The following is a 13,605-nucleotide window of genomic DNA, read 5'->3' as shown; positions in this document are numbered from 1 at the left end:
CTGCATGGCAAAAGCAATTTGCTGATCGCCTCCCATGTGGCCTTGCAAGACTCTTGACAGCAACAGGCAAGACTCCCAGAGGCAGAGGCATGATGAGACTTGTAGTACTTCAACTGCTGGAGGGCCATAGTTTTGAGACCCCTGGTTTACAGGGACCTGCAATAAAAAATAATAAATTTACATTTTTTTACCTGCAAGAAAAAGGGGAATTCATTATTTTTTAGCAAAAGGTGAACATTTCCTTTAAATGTGCCTTTGCATTGAGCGTTCCATGGGTGCTTACCTGTAAGAGTAGAGTACTGAGATTGTAACATTTTTTAAACTATCTTCACATAATCCAATAATAAATAGTAGAAAAATTATTAATATAATAGTGAAGATATTTGAAGTTAGTATACATAGGGATAATATGATATAATATAAACAGCTTTATGTATTTAACGGATAAGAGCACTTATGCAGGACCTCCCCAAATGCACGCCTACAACCAGATCTTTTCATACCTCTGTATTTACTGTAGTTTCCTGGCTTGCTGCCGGCCTATGGTCCATTCATTTCAATGTAAAAGCATGGAGCTGAAATAGTAAGGATAGGGACTGCCAAAGAGTGTTTAGCCAGTTCACCACTTTCTGCCCTGAAATGCAGGTGGGAATTACTATTATTCTTTGTGGTTATCCCAGCTAATGCACCTGGCTCTGTACTGGGACTTGGACTATAGTTTATTCCTTTTGTGATGACTGTGGTAAGTAGGTTGGAAGGAGAAGGAAGGTTAGGCTCTGGCACGCCTGGTGTCTACAATTAATACCTACAGGAGTGTCCACTCCTGCCCCCAGTGACGGAGTCTGTTTCACTAGAGACTTATACTGTAAGTTATTGTAAAAGATAATGTTTTATTTTTTAAAAAATAACATGTTAAACTGCTCTGAGCAGTGGTTTTGCACAGAGCAGCGCCGATCCTCCTCTTTTTGGGTCCCCCATCAGTGCTCCTGGCCCCTTCCCTGAGTGCCACCATAGCAAGTCACTTGGTATGAGGGCATTCATGCCTGCTTGCTCCCAAGCCGGCTCTGCGTGTTCATAGGACACACAGAGTGCGGCTCGGCTTGGCCTAGCCCCACACTCCCTCCTCACTGGCTGTGTCTGAGAGAAAGTCAGGAGAGCCTCTGCTATTGTGCACATTGCTGATTGTGATTGGGCTCAGTTAAGTATAAGAGGTGGTTGGGTGGAGCTGCTTGAGAGAATGCATTAAGGTAATAAACCTTCTGCCTTTAAAACCACTTTAATGTAGAATTTTCAGAACGGTGAATTGAAGAATACAGTGGGGATCGAAAGTTTGGGCACCCCAGCTAAAAATTTGTATTAATGTGCATAAAGAAGCCAAGGAAAGATGGAAAAATCTCCAAAAGGCATCAAATTACAGATTAGACATTCTTATAATATGTCAACAAAAATTAGATTTTATTTCCATCATTTACACTTTCAAAATAACAGAAAACAAAAAAATGGCATCTGCAAAAGTTTGGGCACCCTGCAGAATTTATAGCATGCACTGCCCCCTTTGCCAAGCTGAGACCTGCCAGTGTCATGGATTGTTCTCAATCATCGTCTGGGAAGACCAGGTGATGTCAATCTCAAAGGTTTTAAATGCCCAGACTCATCTGACTTTGCCCCAACAATCAGCACCATGGGTTCTTCTAAGCAGTTGTCTAGAAAACTGAAACTGAAAATAGTTGACGCTCACAAAGCTGGAGAAGGCTATAAGAAGATAGCAAAGCGTTTTCAGATGTCAATATCCTCTGTTCGGAATGTAATTAAGAAATGGCAGTCATCAGGAACAGTGGAAGTTAAAGCAAGATCTGGAAGACCAAGAAAAATATCAGACAGAACAGCTCGCAGGATTGTGAGAAAAACAATTCAAAACCCACGTTTGACTGCACGATCCCTCCAGAAAGATCTAGCAGACACTGGAGTTGTGGTACACTATTCCACTATAAAGAGATACTTGTACAAATATGGTCTTCATGGAAGAGTCATCAGAAGAAAACCTCTTCTACGTCCTCACCACAAAAATCATCGTTTGAACTTTGCAAATGAACATATAGACAAGCCTGATGCATTTTGGAAACAAGTTCTGTGGACCGATGAGGTTAAAATTGAACTTTTTGGCTGGAATGAGCAAAGGTACGTTTGGAGAAGAAGGGGCACAGAATTTAATGAAAAGAACCTCTGTCCAACTGTTAAGCATGGGGTTGGATCAATCATGCTTTGGGGTTGTGTTGCAGCCAGTGGCACAGGGAACATCTCACGAGTAGAAGGAAAAATGGATTCAATAAAATTTCAGCAAATTTTGGATGGTAACTTGATGCCATCTGTGAAAAAGCTGAAGTTAAAGAGAGGATGGCTTCTACAAATGGATAATGATCCTAAACACACCTCGAAATCCACGGGGGATTACATCAAGAGGCGTAAACTGAAGGTTTTGCCATGGCCTTCACAATCTCCTGACCTCAACATAATTGAAAATCTATGGATAGACCTTAAAAGAGCAGTGCGTGACAGACAGCCCAGAAATCTCAAAAAACTGGAAGACTTTTGTAAGGAAGAATGGGCAAAGATACCTCAAACAAGAATTGAAAGACTCTTGGCTGGCTACAAAAAGCGTTTACAAGCTGTGATACTTGCCAAAGGGGGCAGTACAAGATATTAACTCTGCAGGGTGCCCAAACTTTTGCAGATGCCATTTTTTTGTTTTCTGTTATTTTGAAAGTGTAAATGATGGAAATAAAATCTAACTTTTGATGACATATTATAAGAATGTCTAATCTGTAATTTGATGCCTTTTGGAGATTTTTCCATCTTTTCTTGGCTTCTTTATGCACATTAATACAAATGTTTAGCTGGGGTGCCCAAACTTTCGATCCCCACTGTATATGAACAATGTGTGAATGACCAAATGCATACTTATTTTGCAAACTGGGTTATGTTTATCTTATGAGTACACCAGGGGCGGACTGACAACTCATGGGGCCCCCGGGCAATAGGGGATCATGGAGTCCCTGGTCCTTGCCCAAACTCAAAAAAGCCTATGAAAAAGGTACCAGGAGCATGTCATGGGGCCCCCTACTGACCCCGGGCCCTCGGGCAGTGCCCGGGTTTCCAAATGGTCAGTCCGGCCCTGGAGTACACATATACCAGTAAAATTCCTAGGTACAGAAAGAACACACTTTACTGTTGTTTTGAAACAGGTAAACTAGATATCACTTTCCCTGGTTAATGTACAAATATAACTTGTTAATTGTGCTTTATGACGCAAGTACTGTCTTCAAAGTCGTTATATCCCCCAGACAAAGAGTTATTTTAGGAATCATAAAAAAAATATATGTATCAGCTGGTATTTTACTAACGTAATACAGTACAACAGCATCTAAGAAACCTGCAGTCCCAGACTAGTGCATACCTGCCTCTAAAGAGTACAAGTGGACCAGGAGCCAAACTTTAGTTCTGTTTAGTTTTAACCCCTCTTACTGCCGTAACACCATAGCTGCCAAAAACAACTTAAAAAAGTCTTCTCACCAAACACCCACTCTAGGTTTGGTTTTGCTTCAAGTCTTATTTCGGATCACTGCATGCTGTCAGCATGTAGGAAGTGTTTTCATCCAGAGACACTGGTATTAGGGATTGGTAGAGCCGGCCAATCAGTGGATATTGCCAGTTCCCGCGTGATTTCCACACCATGACTAGATCACATTTGAAAGGTAACAAGCAAAAAAGTATGCCTGTTATTTGAAGAAGAAGCAATACTGTATTTCTATTTCAAGAGGTATGAATAGAAAATATAGTGTACAGAGTTGGCAGTCTTGGGAATGTAATGTATAGTACAGTTTATTTTGCGCATTGGTGTATTCCTGTAAGAATAAGTGTAAGACCTCATCTGGAATATGCAGTTCAGTTTTGGGCACCAATTCACAAAAAGAATATTGGGGAGCTGGAGAAAGTACAGAGAAGGGCAACCAAACTGATAAGAGGCATGGAGGAGATGAGTAAAGATTAGAGGAACTCAGCTATGAGTAAAGATTAGAGGAACTGGATTTATTCTCTCATCAACATGTATAAATACATCAGTGGTTCATATAGTAAACTTGATGTAGAGCTATTCACCCTGAGGTCATCACAGAGGACAAGGGGATGCTATTTACATCTGGAGGAAAAGAGATTTAATCTCCAAATACGGAAAAGTTACTTCACAGTAAGTGAGCTGTGAAAATGTGGAACAGGCTCCCTCAAGAGTTGGTTCTGGCCAGTTCAGTGGATTGCTTTAAAAAAGGCCTGGATTCTTTCCTAGATGCACAGAATATAACTGGAAAATAGCATTTATATGTAAAGTTGATCCAGGGAATATCTGATTGCCTCCTGGGGGATTGGAAAGTAATTTTTTCCCAGCAGGAGCAAATTGGATCATGCTTTGCTGGGTTTTTTTTTGCCTTCCTCTGGATCACCTGTGGGTATAGGATTATAACTTTTTTTATGGTTGAACTAGATGGACTTTTGTATTTTTTCAGCCAGACTAACTATGTAACAATCCATACAGTGAGGAATTATGATGGTTCATTGGTAGTTGGTGGAGATATGCTTAGTACAGTAGTGGCCAAAGAGGTGCACAGGTACAATGGTGGTTAGTTTAGAAGTGGAGAAGAGCACCACTGCAGTGGCAGTGAACAAGTGTTTGGCCACAGTCCAAAAGTTAGTGGGTGCAGTGGCAGTTAGTAGATCATTGTGTGTAGTGGTGGTCAGTGGATCAATGTATGGGTGTAGTGGTGGTCAGTACATTTGTGTGTGGATGCAGTGGTAGTCAATGGATAAGTATGTGGATGCAGTGGATTCATATGTGGGTGCAGTGTTGGTCAGTGGATCAATGTGTGGGTGCAGTGGTAGTCAATGGATGGGTATGTGGGTGCAGTGATGGTCAGTGGAACAGTGTGTGAGTGTAGTGGTGGCCAGTGGATCAATGTGCAGGTGTAGTGGTTGTCAGTAGATCAGTGTGTGGGTGCAGTATCCATCAGGTGCAGTGGTGGTCAATGTGTGGACGCAGCAGAGGTCAGTGGATCAGTTTGTGGGCGCAGCAGTGACAGTGGATCAGTGTGTGGGTGTAGTGGTGGTCAGTGGATCAGTGTGTGGGTGCAGCGGTGGTCAGTGGATCAGTGTGTGGGCGCAGTGAAGATCAGTGTGTTGGCGCAGCAGAGGACAGTGGATCAGTGTGTGGGCGCAGCGGAGGTCAGTAATTCAGTGTGTGGGTGCAGCGGTGGTCAGTGGATCAGTGTGTGGGTGCAGTGGTGGTCAGTGGATCAGTGGGTGGATGTAGTGGTGGTCAGTGGATCAGTGTAGTGGGTGTAGTGGATCAGTGTGTGGGTGCAGTGGTTTTCAGTGGATCAGTGTGTGGGTTTAGTGTTGGTCAGTGCATCCATGTGTGGGTGCAGTGGTGGTCAGTGGATCAGTGTGTGGATGTAGTGGTGGTCAGTGGATCAGTGTAGTGGTGGTCAGTGGGTCAGTGTGTGGGTGTAGTGGTGGTCAGTGGATCAGTGTGTGGGTGCAGTGGTGGTCAGTGGATCAGTGTGTGGGTGTAGTGGTGGTCAGTGGATCAGTGTGTGGGTGCAGTGGTGGTCAGTAGATCAGTGTGTGGGTGTAGTGGCGGTCAGTGGATCAGTGTGTGGGTGCAGTGGTGGTCAGTGGATCGGTGTGTGGGTGCAGTGGTGGTCAGTGGATCAGTGTGTGGGTGTAGTGGTGGTCAGTGGATCAGTGTGTGGGTGCAGTGGTGGTCAGTGGATCAGTGTGTGGGTGCAGTGGTGGTCAGTGGATCAGTGTGTGGGTGTAGTGGTTGTCAGTGGATCAGTGTGTGGGTGCAGTGGTGGTCAGTGGATCAGTGTGTGGGTGCAGTGGTGGTCAGTGGATCAGTGTGTGGGTGTAGTGGTTGTCAGTGGATCAGTGTGTGGGCGCAGCGAAGGTCAATGGATTAGTGTGTTGGCACAGCAGAGGTCAGTGGATCAGTGTGTTGGGACAGCAGAGGTCAGTGGATCAGTGTGTTGGCGCAGCAGCGGTCAGTGGATCAGTGTGTTGGCGCAGTGGAGGTCAGTAAATCAGTGTTTGGGTTCAGCGGTGGTCAGTGGATCAGTGTAGTGGTGGTCAGTATGCTTTCTGCTCTGCTCTGTCAACATTAGCAATAAGTTTAAAAGATAATAAAATGACACTGTCACCTTGCTCATGCAAGAAAAAGTGACTACATCTCTGCAAAGGGATACCTCAGACCCCAAATATTTGCCTTGCCAAAGTTCACTTGCAGCTTCTTGCTTTTACACAGATGGCCAGAATGTGTTTGACTTTTTCTTGTTTATTATGTTGATCAAAGCTCAAAAGCCAAGGACATATGTGGGACAAAAAACTTGTGACTGCCCTTGGGAATTAGGGGTAGCTGGTGTCTGTAATGAAGAGAACACTTTTTTCCAGAGGAAATTTTTTTTTAATTGGTTCTAATTAAATATATAACTATTTCAAAGTGGGTATCCTGATGGTGATAACAGTGGACCATGCCAGAACAATGTGTATTTAAAACAGCCACACACTGTATAGTCTCCATTGTAAGCCTCTGTGACATGGTGACAACGTAGAAGAACAATTGTGGGACAGAAACAGAGTGATGTCACCTAATAACAGAAAGTAAACCAATAATAATGAGAAGAATAAAGCGCTAACATCATTAAGGGGCTGCCAGCAAGGTCCTATCACCATCTAGATTGCATAAGTACAACATAAAAGATGATAGCGCTGCTTCTGCCCAAGCACATGCCCCCAGTATAATACTGCAGTCACGCACTGTGCCAGATACAAATCCAAGAAAGTCCACAGTGCCCAGTTCATCCACAGGTAGGGTTGCCACCTCATCCCTTTAAAACCGAACACATTAATTACACAGGTTCCGAGGCTAATTTAATGCGGATAAGGCACTCCGTGAGTTTAATTACCACCTTAATCAACTACAAAACCTGCATTATTAATATGTGTTCAGTTCTAAAGAGATGAGTTGGCAACCCTATCCACAGGTGATCCTATAGTAAAGCTACTTATTTTGTACTGTCAGTGGGGGAGCATACTGCAGCGTAAGTCAGTTGTAAAAAAATATCACTTCCGCTCCTTGCATTGTAGCAAGTCCTCTCCATCATGTATCACCTGCAGAGTAGGGATGAGCTCAGGTGTGTTGGGATCCTTGTCTGAAGCTGCAGGAACTATCTAGGGTTGCCATCTCATCCCTTTAAAACCAAACACATATTAGTTACCCAGGTTCTGGGACTGATTAAGGTGGTAATTAAACTCTCTTAATGCCTTGTGTGCATTAAGGCTACGTTCACACTAGCGCTGTGTGCAGGCGGCAGAGAGGCGTTTGGGAAGCGTTTTTACTGCTTCCCAAACGCCTCTGCCAATTCTGCACATTACAGCACATGGTTCTGTTCTAACGGGAGCGTTTGCGTCGCGGCAAAACGGACGCCTCTGGTCGAGTCAGGAGGCGTTGAAGCTTCCTATTCTCGTCTATGGTACCGCTCCGCAAACGCCCGGCCGGCATTTGCGTCGCGTTTGCGGGTGTTTGCTGAGGGGTAACACCACTCAAACTGCATTATAGGCGTTTGTGGGGCGTTATTAACGCTCGGCAAACGCCTAGCAACCGCCGCTAAACCACGCATGCGGCGTTTGCCGAGTGTTAAAAATGCTCCGCAAACGCCGGACCAACGCTTGCCAAATGCTATAGGGGCGCTTGGCAAACGTTGGTAATACAGCCAAGTGTGAACGAGCCCTTACTTAGCCTCAGAACCTGTGTAATTAATATGTGTTCAGTTTTAAAGGAATGAGGTAGCAACCCTAGAACTATCACTCCAGAAACTTGTCACTGCGCACCCTCCAATCATAAGTGTCCAAGTCATTCCCTGCATTGCAGCTGCATGTGTGCAAGGGGTGTGTATACATATGGTTGTGGGGCAGGGTATGATTGGTGGTGTGCAGTGACAAATTTTTGGCGGGATAGCTCAGGTGGGTCAGTCTAGGATCCAAACATGTGATCTCATCCCTGCTGATGAGCCACAGAGCTCCTGTTCTCCAAGCCTCACTCTGAGTATACTTGGATTTTGCAAAAGTGTTTGACACAGTTCCCCACACACGGCTAATGTGTAAGGCAAAGTTTACAGGCTTAGAAAAATCCATATATAAATGGATAGAAAACTGGCTAAAAGATCGTATTCAAAGAGTAGTGGGTAATGATTCATACTCTGAATGGTCTAGGGTTGTCAGTGGTGTACCCCAAGGTTCAGTGTTGGGACCCTTACGTTTTAATTTATTTATAAACTATATAGGGTCTGAATTAAAAATCCCATTTCAGTCTTTGCAGATGACACCAAGCTGTGAAGTAGAATAACATGCTTACAGGATGTCTCCAACTTACAAGCTGACCTCAATGCACTGTTTAATTGGGCAACTATATGGCAAATGAGGTTTAATGTTGATAAATGTAAGGTTCTGCACTTGGGGGCTAAGAATATGCATGCATCATACATACTAGGGGGAGTACAACTGGGGGAATCAATGATGGAAAAGGATCTGGGGGTTCTGGTAGATCACAAGATTAATAATGGCATGCAATGCCAAGCTGTGGTTTCTAAAGCGAGCAAAATCCTCTCTTGTATTAACCACTTCCCGACCGGCCGTTGTATATAAACGGCCGGACGGTGGCACTGCAGGGTCAGGTGGCCGTTTATAAACGACCTCCCCGTACCCTGCTTGTGCGCGCTCCCTGGGAGCGCGCAGCACCGCGATCCGGTGCCCGCTGTGTCACACAGTGAAAACACCGATCGGACACAGTGAAACACCGATCGTCGGACGGGACCTCTGTACGAGGTCCCGATCATGTGATCACTGATTGGCCAATCAGTGATCACATGCAAAGTAGTAAGCAAGATGTCACTTGTGACATCATTGCTTACTATGTGTGAAATCTGTGAATGATCACAGAGGTCACATGGTACAAGGCTATTCACAAAAGCCTTGTACCATGTGACAAGCTATGACCAATCACAGCTAGAAAATATAGTGTACAGAGTTGGCAGTCTTGGGAATGTAATGTATAGTACAGTTTATTTTGCGCATTGGTGTATTCCTGTAAGAATAAGTGTAAGACCTCACCTGGAATATGCAGTTCAGTTTTGGGCACCAGTTCACAAAAAGAACATTGGGGAACTGGAGAAAGTACAGAGAAGGGCAACCAAACTGATAAGAGGCATGGAGGAGATCAGCTATGAGGAAAGATTAGAGGAATCAAATTTATTCTCTCTTGAGAAGAGGAGATTAAGGGTAGATATGATCAACATGTATAAATACATCTGTGGTTCATATAGTGAACTCGGTGTAGAGTTATTCACCCTGAGGTCATCACAGAGGACAAGAGGGCACTCTTTACGTCTGGAGGAAAAGAAATGTAATCTCCAAACACAGAAAGGTTTCTTCCCAGTAAGAGCTGTGAAAATGTGGAATAGACTCCCTCAAGAGTTGGTTCTGGCCAGCTCAGTGGATTGCTTTAAAAAAGGCCTGGATCCTTTCTTAGATACACAGAATATAACTGGATACTATTTATAGGTAAAGTTGATCCAGGGAATATCCGATTGCCTCTCGGGGGATCAGGAAGGAATTTTTTTCCCCTGCAGGAGCAAATTGGATCATGCTTTGCTGGGTTTTTTTGCCTTCCTCTGGATCAACTGTGGGTGTAGGTTTAAAACTTTTTTTTTTTATGGTTGAACTGGATGAACTTTTGTCTTTTTTCAGCCAGAATAACTATGTAACTATGTAACTCTGAACAACAGACTTCTAAAAAATGATAATCTCTCAATGGCGGCCAACTCCAGCCACAAATGCCAATGCTTTTCGAAGGTTACAGAGCCACATAACAGTCCATTCAGTTTATATCCAATCACACAAGCCCGACATAGTTGTTAGAGGATCTAAAGAAGATATTAATGTGTATGTTCTAAAAAAAGAGACTTTGTCACTAAGCCATTTATTTAAAAAAACAATCTTTTGTGAGGATTACTGTATGTGTCAACAAAACCTTTTTTTATTTATGTTATGTATCTGTAAAATGCTCTCCTGTATAGACATCCTAAAGCCCTAAGACTGCTTTTGTGTGTCGCCATAGATGTGATGCCAGCATTCCCAGCAGCCACGAAGCTGACATTCAGATCACACTGTGATATATTCCCCTTTGCTTTTCTCTCAGCAGCTACATAATAGCAATAAGAATATGTAGGGAGGTGATGGGAGGGGTGGAAAAGCTGGGCCAGCACAGACAGGGCTATGATGTGCAAGAAGGGAAGGGACTGTGCTAGGGAATTGGCTAGTCACAATTTCTTGCAAGTTCATTGCCGCAAGGCAAGTGAATAAAAAATAATTTATGAAAAGAAACAACACCTTAGGTAAGCATTTAAAGTAATTGATTTTTCTGTGTTTTTACTTGCATTTTTTTATTGATGTCCCTGTTCACACCTGTGAGATTTAATGTGCATTTTCTGACGTGTCAATGCTCGACAAGCCATTATTTTATATGGGGACAGTACACAACTGCTGTGTGTTTCCATGCATCAGGAAAAATGTTACAGGTGCTTTTTTTGGTGCATCAACACCCCAGTGGCAGCACATGCAAATTGTGCTTTAAAAAAAAAAAGAAAAAGCAGATGTAAAGCCTTAAGCAATATTAAAAACCAAAAATGTCACTTATTACACCTTCTCAATCCTTAGATGTGGTTGCTTTTCTGCTCTGTTTTCACCTGGTGATTTGGCCAGTAACACACCTCTTGTATCAGAGTACCCCCGCTCTGGGTGAAGGAGCAAAGGGACATCTTTGGATAGCAGCATTGACAGTCTGGGGGGAGAGGAGTGTTAGATGTACCAGCAGATTTACATACACTAACAAATTGAGGCCAAACTCCATCTAACACTGTTACAGCAACAGTTTTTTTTCTTTTGGGGTAAAGATTTTGTATAAATAAAAGTTGATTATTGTAAGCACCCCTGTCAGTGGTGAATGGTTGGTCTCATTCCTCTAACTGCTACATTTTTAGGAGAGCTTGTTTTGTTGAAAAGCATGAGACTTACTGGTTGGCTCACCAGGTGAAAATAAATGAAAGGCTAAAAAGAAAACAAATGCAGCCATTACATCGAAGGATTGGTAAGCTGTATTATAAGAAATGTTTGCTTTTGGGTTTGATACTGCTTTAACACCCCGGTCACATCAAAGCCGATTTTGAAATCGTGCGATTTACAGTGAAGTTGCACAATTTCAAAGCTGGGTGACCTGCCAATTTGAGGTGCGATTTGCAAGACATCTGACACAGATTTCTATGCACATCGCACCAAAAGTAGTGTATGCACTGCTTTAGAAATTGGTGCAGCTCTGACCAAGTCAGAACCCCACCGATATGACCGCTCTAATAGCGGACAATAGGGTGTGACTTGGCATACGATTTGCAAGTCTCATGGCATGCAAATCGCATGCCAAGTCGCCCCCAATGTGACTGGGGTGTTATTATCAAAAATTGGCAGTTCCCTGGAATGTCCATACCAGCCAGTTAGAGATCAGCATACATTGATCTGAATCCAGTAGATTGGCTCTCGATTGGTTGTTTTGGGTTATTGCACTTTGCATGTGATCAGTGCCTTTTGCTCTGCTGTCCTGAGAGGGTGTTCTGAATTGTCAGAGTCTGGGAATCTAGTTTGCTAAGAGATATTCTGTATTTGCTCAGCTCTGCAGTGTGTTACAGATCCCTGTAGAGTAAGGCAGCAGAATCCAGTGTATCCTGCTGAGTAGCTGTCTGCTGCAGAGACACAGGAGGAATGTGCTGTGTTCATGTATTGGTTATGTTTATGCAGACTGTAGTGTGTTTGCTTCTGATGGAATTGCACCTCTGGCCACACACAATGCCGCCTGCCGTGGTGGTGTTAGTGAAAGCATCACATTTTTTAAGCTCCCTCCCTCTGTTCTGAAAGGTTTCTGTGCACTTCCTGCTTCGAAACAAAAGATTTGCCTATCCCAGCCCTCCTAGTGCTATTAGTAGTATTATTATCAGCCTCCTAGCAGCCAATCCGGGATGGAGAAAGATGGTGACATCATGGGCTAGGGAACAGCAAGGAGGTAGCTGAAGCATCCAAGCCACTAATGTGAGCAGTGGAGGTCAGGAGCTGGATAAAGGATGGCAGCAGTTCTGCTGATGGACTAATCTGGGGCTTCCCTTTCATCAGTGGCAGGGACACAGTGGATGCAACATGCCAGGGTGTGTGTCAGGTAATCCTCTCTCCTTTATTCTTAGCAGATCATGCTGCAGCAGCAGCCCATGCTGTCCTGTGTTCAGCTAGCAATGGCCTGCTCTGGTCTCTCCCAGTTCTGGCGCAGCCTGCAGAATCCAATATACAGACCCCGGTGGTTTACATGGATTTGTATGTAGGAGATCCCTTTTCTACAGGCACTGCATCTCATCTGGAAGCTGATGTATTGCTGAGCCTATGTGGCAGGCAATGGTGGGCTTTATTGTTTTACCTGTCTATGTACACATCCTATATATTTGTCTATCGGGAGGCAGGATTTCTATATCTCTGGATATGTAGCCCCCTGTGTGTTGGGAGTGATGGTGCTGAGTATATGATATAAGAAGGAGCTGTATATATATGGCATGAGATATATACTGAATATAGCCAAAAATGAACAGTTGGGCTTTAATAAATATTTAAAATGTTTATTGTTGTGCAGAGGTGTTCAGTTTGATGGTTGTTTAGTTATTCGTTTTGTAGTGAATGAAACATATTTTGAGCAAATGGATTTTGACTGTACAAAAGAGCTTGCAATCTTTGCCATCTGCTGTGTGATTCTGTGAATGGGTCATAAATACACTTTGCATACATTATCCTCTCCCCCTTTTGTGCTCCCTGTGAAGACACCTGCTCTTCTGCTCTTGTGACTGGGAAGCTTAGTAATAGGCCCCCATATGCATATTAGCCTTTGTCCAAGCCTTGCTCCCTGCTCCATTGGTGAGGCTGTCAGTGTACACACACTCCCCTCTCTGTCATCAACCTGCTGGGAAGAAGGATTTCAGCTCTGACAATTGCTGTTCTTATACCACTGGGACAGTCTTATCTGTGTTGGTCCTTAACCCTTTCTGACCTGTCCTGACCGTAGTCACAGGAGATTTTTCATGATTTTGTTTTTACCCCATAATACAACAAAACATCTGTTTCATTTTAGTTTAATAATACATAGGTATATTTAATAGTGCATTGCAGAAGAGAAACCGGGTGTAGTGACCCATACCAATCTGATTTTTACTTTTCACCAGGTTAGAGCAATCTGAACAGAAAAGAGGATTTCTTAGAGCATGTGATGGGTTACGGCAGTTCGAACACTAGGTAAAGCTTATTGAAAAAAAAAAAACTAAACAAAAGTTTAGTATTTTTTGGGGGGTGGGATGCAGCACCAAGAACTTTATATTTGTGTAATGGTCTCTATCCCATCTCCTGCAGCTGCTGCTTCTTGTG

At 43.5% G+C, this 13,605-nt stretch overlaps 1 protein-coding gene across 4 annotated transcripts in view; it reads left to right on the top strand.

Moving 5' to 3' along the window:
* PAK3 (p21 (RAC1) activated kinase 3) overlaps window positions 1–13,605 on the top strand; it is a 224,141-nt gene that overhangs the window by 76,476 nt on the left and 134,060 nt on the right. Inside the window, exon 1 of one of the 4 annotated variants that reach the window (XM_089678266.1) lies at window positions 12,157–12,350. The exons of 2 other annotated variants lie outside the window; for them this stretch is intronic. The gene's annotated coding sequence lies outside the window, so the exon portion shown is untranslated. Of the gene's footprint in view, window positions 1–12,156; window positions 12,362–13,605 lie in introns of those variants that run through there. One more of the 4 variants, XM_089678265.1, reaches the window with a different exon arrangement.

The sequence above is a fragment of the Staurois parvus genome, unplaced genomic scaffold, assembly GCF_062004578.1.
Source record: "Staurois parvus isolate SC_StPar_1 unplaced genomic scaffold, SC_StPar_1.0 ptg000202l, whole genome shotgun sequence".
NCBI lineage: Eukaryota > Metazoa > Chordata > Amphibia > Anura > Ranidae > Staurois > Staurois parvus.
The sequence above is the reverse complement of the archived record's forward strand: the minus strand, read 5'-3'. Positions and strand labels throughout refer to the sequence as shown.